The sequence below is a fragment of the Marmota marmota genome, unplaced genomic scaffold, assembly GCF_001458135.2.
Source record: "Marmota marmota marmota unplaced genomic scaffold, marMar, whole genome shotgun sequence".
NCBI classification, from domain to species: Eukaryota; Metazoa; Chordata; class Mammalia; order Rodentia; family Sciuridae; genus Marmota; species Marmota marmota.
Window position 1 is genome coordinate 1 of NW_025999931.1, and position 8,002 is coordinate 8,002.

Here is an 8,002-nt window from a genome sequence, read left to right on the forward strand (position 1 = left end):
TTTTTTTTTTTTGCTGAGAAAAAAAAAAAAAAACTTTTTAGTTTGAATCCATCCCATTTGTTGATTCTTGATTTTAATTCTTGTGCCAAAAGAGTCTTATTAAGGAAGTTGGGGCCTAATCCCACATGATGGGGATTAGGGCCTACTTTTTCTTCTATTAGGAGCAGGGTCTCTGGTTTAATTCCTAGGTCCTTGATTCATTTTGAGTTAACTTTTGTGCATGGTGAGAGATAGGGGTTCAATTTCATTTTGTGGCATATGGATTTCCAGTTTTCCCAGCACCATTTGTTGAAGATGCTATCTTTTCTCCAGAGCATGTTTTTGGCACCTTTGTCTAATATAAGATAATTATAATTTTGTGGGTTAGTCTCGTATGAAGATTTGAATTTGGGGCCAACATACCTTATATACAAAGATATGAAAAATGTGGTATATATTTGTATATTAAGAATTGTAATGCAACAAAAAGAGTACATAGGTAATGTCATAACTTGGCATGAATATACTTTGTATACAGAAATATTAAAAATTGTGCTTTATATGTGTAATAAGATTGTAATGCATTGCACTGTTTTTGTGTATTTAAAAAATAAAAAAAAAACACAACTAACTTACTAAAGTATACTAATACTTTCAGGGAAGAAAGTAAACAACAGTTCATTTGTGTATTTCCTACAATGCCTAAAATAGAATCTGGGAAACAGAAACACTAAACAATTCAATTACTCAATATTATTTAAAACAAGATAGGAAGAAACCAAAAAGTCTAGGTTCAAGTATTTATATTTATTTAGTTGTAGTTCTTTTTCAATAATTATATTAAATTTTCTTTTTCACAAGTCTTTTATTTTTCACTTTTTAAACTGGTAAAATATGAATAGCACAAAATTTACCATTTTAACCATTTTAAGTGTACAGTGCAGTTATCTTAAATGAATTCGTAATGTGCAAATATCACCACCATCCATCACAGAACTTGTTCCAACTTGCAAAACCAAGCTCTATAGCCATTCTGGTATAATGTCCCTGTTCCCTCTCCTCTAGTAGCTGACAACTACCAGTACTACTTTCTATCTCTGTTTCTGACCTCTTTAATTCTCACAGAGTGGAATTATACAGTATCTGTCTCTTAGGGACGATTCTTTTCACTTTCCATAATGTCCTCAAGCTTCATTTCTATAATAGCATATGTCAGAATTTTGTTTCTTTTTAAGGCGGAATAAAATTCCATTCGTTATACTATCCTTCCTATTCCCATACCCCTCCTCTCCTTTCACTCACCTCTGTCTACTCCAAAGTACTTCTATTGTTCCCCAGGCACCCCCTGCCATTGTGAATTAAAATCCACCTAGCAGAAAAAACATGTGGACTTTGTTTCTTTGGGATTGACTTATTTCACTTTGTATTATATTCCCAGCTCCATCCATTTACCCACACATAGCATAATTTCATTCTTCCTTAAAACTGAGCAATATTTCATTGTGTATATATACTACAGTTTCTTTATCTATTCATCTGTTGAAGTACATCTAGGTTGGTTTCACAATCTGGCTACTATGAAATGAGGTTCTATAAACATTGATGTGGTTGCATCACTGTAGTATGTTGATTTTAATTCCTATGGGTATAATTCAAGGAGTGGGATAGCTGAGTCAAATAGTGGTCCCATTCCAAGTTTTCAGGAAAATCTCCATACTGTTTCCTATAATGGTTGCACCAATTTGCAGTCCGACCAGCAATGTATGAGTGTACCTTTCCCCCATATCCTCACCAATATTTATTGTTGCTTGTATTCTTGATAACTGCCATTTTGACTAGAGCAAGATGAAATCTTAGAGTAATTTTGATTTGCATTTCTCTAATTGCTGGAGATATTAAACTTTCTTCATATATTTGTTGATAGATTATATTTTTTCTTCTATAAAGTATCCAGTTCCTTAGCCTATTTATTAATTGGGTTATTTGTTTGTTTGTTTGTTTTGATGTTGAGATTTTGAGTTCTTTATATATCCTAGAGATTAATGCTCTCTCTGAGGTACATTGTGATAAAGATTTTTCTCCTATTTTTTAGGCTCGCTCTCCACATTTTGCTTTTTAGTTTGACTTTTTAATTGGGTTTTCTTTAGTTTGCATTGTTATTGCTGTTCTTGTTTCTTAATATTCAAGCTTTCTATACAATATAGATATTACTCTCTTACCATATATGATTTGCAAATATTTTCTCACATCATGTGGCTTATCTTTTTATTCTGTCAGCCTTGTCTTTTATTTATGTTTATTTCTTAATTACTCTGGATAAAACTTTTCAGACTGTGTTGAACAGAGGTGGTGAAAGTGCCTTGTTCTTGATCTGGGAGGAAAGATTTCAATCTCCAACCATAAATTATAATGCTTTCTGTGAGTTTCCATGTATGGCTTTTATTATGTTGAGGTACTTTCTATTTATTCCTACTTGATTAAATATTTTTATCATGAAAGTATGTTGAATTTTGTCAAATGTTTTTTTCCCACATCTATTGAGACTATCATATGTGTTTTTTTTTCCTTTCCTTTTGTTAATATGATGATATTTCTGGGTTTTTTTTTTTTTTTGACAAAATCCACAGCTTGGGTCACTGCAAGAGTGATGGCAGGGAATTTCCAAGAAGAGATTGTCACTACAAGCAGGACATTTACTCAGTTTCCCCAAACCAGACTCATCAGGGTATTAGAAAAGACAACAAACACAAAAGTAGAGAAAAGCAGGACCCACTGGTTCAGATGACCTCTGATGGAGGACTAACAATGACCAGGCTCTGTACTTTTATTATAGAGGGTTTTACATTAAAACAGAACTGAGGTTAAAAGTTTGAACAGCCCAGTTACACACTCATTAGCTTCTCCCCACAGTTCTCCACCACAGCGTGCTGGTGCCTGAACCGATAAACTCCCTAAACTGATAAACTTCATGGGAACCATGGAATTTCTCTTTGAACAGATGTGTCACTGTACACGGTTTTCTTGGTGCCTTTGTATGAAGAGATCCCCAAGGGAGTTTTCAGCCTCTGTCTCTGGGCAGTTCAAAGACCCATAATTCATTCACCATTCCCAACAACAGACTGTCCCAAAACTTAGATGAGATAGGGCCAGTAAAGAATCCAAATAAGGAGCCACTAAATGCCACAGTACTGAGTCCAAAGCATTTCTTAAGGCAACTTTCACACAGAAGTGTCACAGTAATCTTCATGATGAGCAGTGAGAAAAGAGAAGGTCTATCAAGCTATGTCCACAATAAAAGATGTCAAGTTATTGAATTGATATGAGAATTGAACATATTGAGCAACATAGTGAATCCTCCAGTGTTTTACTGGCAAAAACCTAAGCAGTGTCATTAGTGCTTGGGGATGTTCAAGTTTCCAAATTGTATCTAAAATTTCAGGGGAAAACATAAGGCTATTTGAGTCACAGATAGTTATGGTACTTCAGGTTTCTTGGTTTGGACAAATAAAAAAAAAGCAGAGGCAGAAGAACAACCCTAAAATTACACTGTCTAATTTTTATAAATTGAACCGTCCTTGCCTTCCAGAAATAAGTCATAGATGGTCATGGTGTATCATTATTTTAATATGCTACTAAATTTAGTTGGCCAGTGTTTAATGGAGAAGTTTTGCATCATTATGCCTAAGGGACATGAGTCTATAGTTTTCCTTCCTCACAGTGTCTGTCTGGTGTGCATATCAGTGTAATTGAAGACTCATAGAATTAACTAGAAAGTGGCTCCTTCTCTTGAATTTCTTGGAAAAGTTTGAGGATCAGCATTAGTTACTCTTTAAATATTTCATAGGATCCAGTAATGAAGTCATCAGTTGTGGGGTTTTTCTTTGTTGGGAAACTTTTAATTGATTTTTTAACTACTTAACCAAGTATAGATCTATTTGGATTTTCTATTTAGTGTTGTAATTTAATATTGGTAATTTTATATTTTTACTAACTTATCCATTTTATCCAATTTGTTGGTGTATATTTTTATAATGTTCTCTCATAAAACTTATTTTTAATTGTGTTGTAACTTGTTTAAGAAATTTTAATACATTAAATTTATCATTGAGAAAAGTTAGTATTCTGAATACTGTTCACTCAATATGTATAAAAAAATTAAGCTCAGTTGTGTTTCTTTACCCTATAGAAAAGTCCTTTGAGTGTTAAAATGTCTATGAGTGGTTAAAATGCCTTAACACACCTTCATATTTAAAGCTTTCTTCCTTAGTACTACATTCCAGCCACTAAAGTGATAAAGCATTCTCATGGATGCTTCAGCATTTTCAAATATTTTATCTCACTTTATCTGCCAAAGGACCTGATGATTTTTTGCTCACTTATATATTTTATGTGTATATATACACATAAAAAGTAGCAATATATATTCGAATCGAAATTCTTCATGGGATATATATCATATATATCATCCACAGATCCAAAAATATTCATTTTATTGAACATGGTTTTATGTATAATGTTGTTCAACTAGGAAGCTCACCCATAGGTTGAATTTTCAGTTCCATCAGCGTTTAGGGGGAGGGATCCCTTCTCACAATTTGTATCTGCCAAAGACAGCGACCTCACAAGAATGTCTGTGTGATACCAGGTAGGATTCTATATATGCATATAAAAATACAAGTGCTGAATATTTCACTATAGGGATGATGTATTATTAGCACACAAAGATAAAAACACATTGCTAGAATGTATGCCACACTTACAAACATATTAAAAATTATAATCTAGAGATAACAATAGATAAAGTACAATTAAATTTTCCAATTAATTACCTAGGAGTTCTATTATCCTCGACCATGGTCGGTCCACCAAAAATTCAAATACGAGTAAATCAACTCAAATCACTTAATGACTTTCAAAAGTTATTAGGAGACATAAATTGGATAAGGCCTTATCTAGGCATACCAAAAAGAGAGTTAGGTTACCTTTATTTCATATCCTAAAAGTTCCATCAGATCCAAATTCACCCTGAATGTTAACGCCTGAAGCAAGAAAGGCATTAAAAATCATTGAAACACATATGGAAAATATGCATTTGGATAGAATTGATATAAGCTTACCTTTATTATTTATTGTACAGCCAACAAAAAATATTCCTACACGAGTATTTTGGCATGGAGGTCTATTATTGTGGATACAATTATCTTATTCTCCTAACACTATTCTTACTAGGTATGCTGAGGCTATAGGGCAATTAATACTCAAAGGGATAAAAGCAGCATAGGGAGTGCTTGGAATTTCTCCCAATAAAATTATTACTCCATATACAATGGATCAAATAGATGAGTCAGCTAATGAGTTAAATACTTGGGCAATAATCATGTGTAAATATAATGTTTCATTTGAAACCACTTACCATCTAGTCCTTTATTGTCGTTTTGGTCTTTGCATCCTGTAGTTTTTCCAAAAATGACAAGAAAAACACCTATCATGAATGCTCCAAATACATTCACTGATGGGACAAAAAATGGTATAGCAGCAGAAGTTACCCCTGATCCAACTTTTATATTTTTAGTACCCAAACAATCAGCTCAAAAGGTAGAGCTTAATGCAGTATTACAAGCTTTTGTGATGTTTAAAAATTCTGTATTTAATTTATTTTCTGATAGTTAGTATATAGTTAATGCTATAGTATCCCTTGAAGATGCTGTTAGGATTTCTCCTTCCTCTACTGTTTTCTCTTTGTTTTGTACTATACAAAGTCTAATCTGGGGCAGAAAATATCCATTCTTTATAGGACATATCATGGCACATATAGGATTGCCTGGAGCCCTTAGTTTGGGAAATGATTTAGCAGATAAAACTACACATGATATACATATTTTCTCTACACTAGAAGAAGCTACAAATTTTCATAAAGGGTTCCATGTCAATGCTAATACTTTACAAAAGTATTTGAAAATGACTAAGGAACAAGCTAGACAAATAATTAAACAATGTCAAAATTGTGTGACCTTTCTACCACAAGTTAATCTTGGAGTCAATCCTAGAGGACTGATACCTAACTATATTTGGCAGATGGACATCACACACTTACCAGAATTTGGAAAATTAAAATATTTGCATGTTAGAGTTGATACTTCTTCCAGATTTTTGATAGGCTCCCTTCATGCCAGAGAAAAAACTAAAAATATTATAGCTCATTGCTTACAAAATTTGCCACTGTGGGCATTCCAAAACAGTTAAAACAAGTAATGCTCCCAGTTATACTTCTACCTCTTTTAAAAAATTTTGCTCATCATTTGGCATTACTCATATAACAGGAATCCCATAGAATCCACAGGGACAAGGCATAGTTGAAAGAGCTCCTCAAACTATTAAAATGTACTTATTAAAGCAAAAAGAGGGAATTGGAAAGGGGAATATATCCCCCAAAGATAAACTTAAAATAACCCTTTTTACTCTAAACTTTTAAAATTTGGATTCATCAGGACTTAGTGCTGCGGAAAGGCACATGTGTCCAAAAATGTACATAAGCCCAAGGTACTTTGGAAGGATATTCTAACAGGACAATGGAAAGGTCCTGACCCAGTGATTGCCTGGAGTCAGGGTTCAGTTTGTGTGTTTCCACAGGGAGAATAGCAGCCAATTTGGAATCCAGATAGATTAACTAAATCGATTTCTACAGACCAAAAAGAAGATGATTTGGCTCAAATCCATAACAGCTGTTATTCAGAACTCCAGTTTGGCTATTCTTACATCTGTGACTGTGAATCTCCCACACCTGGAGGCTAATGAATAATGAACACCATTAAGGCCTATTTCAAATGTAAGAAACCTTGGGGCTTACTTGTGGGAATATCTTCAGACCCATATGCAAGTTGCAGGAAGAAGGATGAGATATCAATAAAAGAGTCAAACCCAGGTGGTAACCAGGATGCTTTTTTCAATATCTATTTTATTATTGCCTTTTCCCACATCATGAAGTTTTATTTTATTTTTTGAGCTCATACAGACCTAGGTTAATGATTTTCTGATCAGTTCTATTTTTTGACAGTGGAGTTTTTAAACATTGCAATGGAGATTTCACCTGTGTAAAGCTACAAGACCTTTACTATTGTCTTATGTGTGTATGTTATGTGTGCACACTAGTGTTTTGTGTTGTATGTCTGTATGTGCATAGGTGCATATATATGAGGAGCACTCATGAAAAAATAGATCCAAATATTTTTTTTTTTATTCACGTGATTTAAATTGTGTAATTTAAATTGGGTAAAGAGCTGTTGAGGATTGTTTTAATATGTGAACAAAAAAGGAGGTTAACAGATCTGTTTGTTTACATTTACCTTTCCTTTTCATTATATTTAATAATTCCGTTCAGGATAATGTAATTTTTTTTAGAAAATTGCTTTTTTTTTAGTGCCTGCTGGAATGTTACATAATTTTTTTTAGCCATCATTGCCAGAATTTTTATCTTCATCCCAGTGCCCGTGAAGACAAAGATTGGGGGAAGCCGGTAGTGGCAGTTGGGCTCTGAGGGTTTTTCCTGAGGAGCTGTTTTGTTTGGTGTGTGTGGTTCTAAAAATAAAGTTCGTTTCTTTTAACAAGTGGCTCCTGAATTGTGCCCAGCCAGAGTGCGGCATTTGGTGGCTCGCACGGGGAGCGACTGAGGGTAAGTGATAAGGTAAACTGCTCGCCCCTGAGGGCAGGGCGAGAGGATGGGTAGCCATTTTAAGATTCCTCTTTTGTTTTGCTTCCCTTTTGTTTTAAGTTGCCTGTCCCTGGAGATGAGTGAGACAGAAGAAAAACTGCTCACATCTGAGGAAAAACTGTTTATGTCTGAGGAACAGATAGGGAGAAAGGACGGATGCACATTTCAGGAGGATAGAAAGGCTATAATGATTTTTTATTGTTCCATTTTTATTTCATTCTGTCTTGGTTTTGTTTGGCATCATCTTGTTGGGTTGTATTATAGTAGAAATATGGGATCAGAAATTAGTAAAAAAAAAAAAAAAAAAAAAAAAAC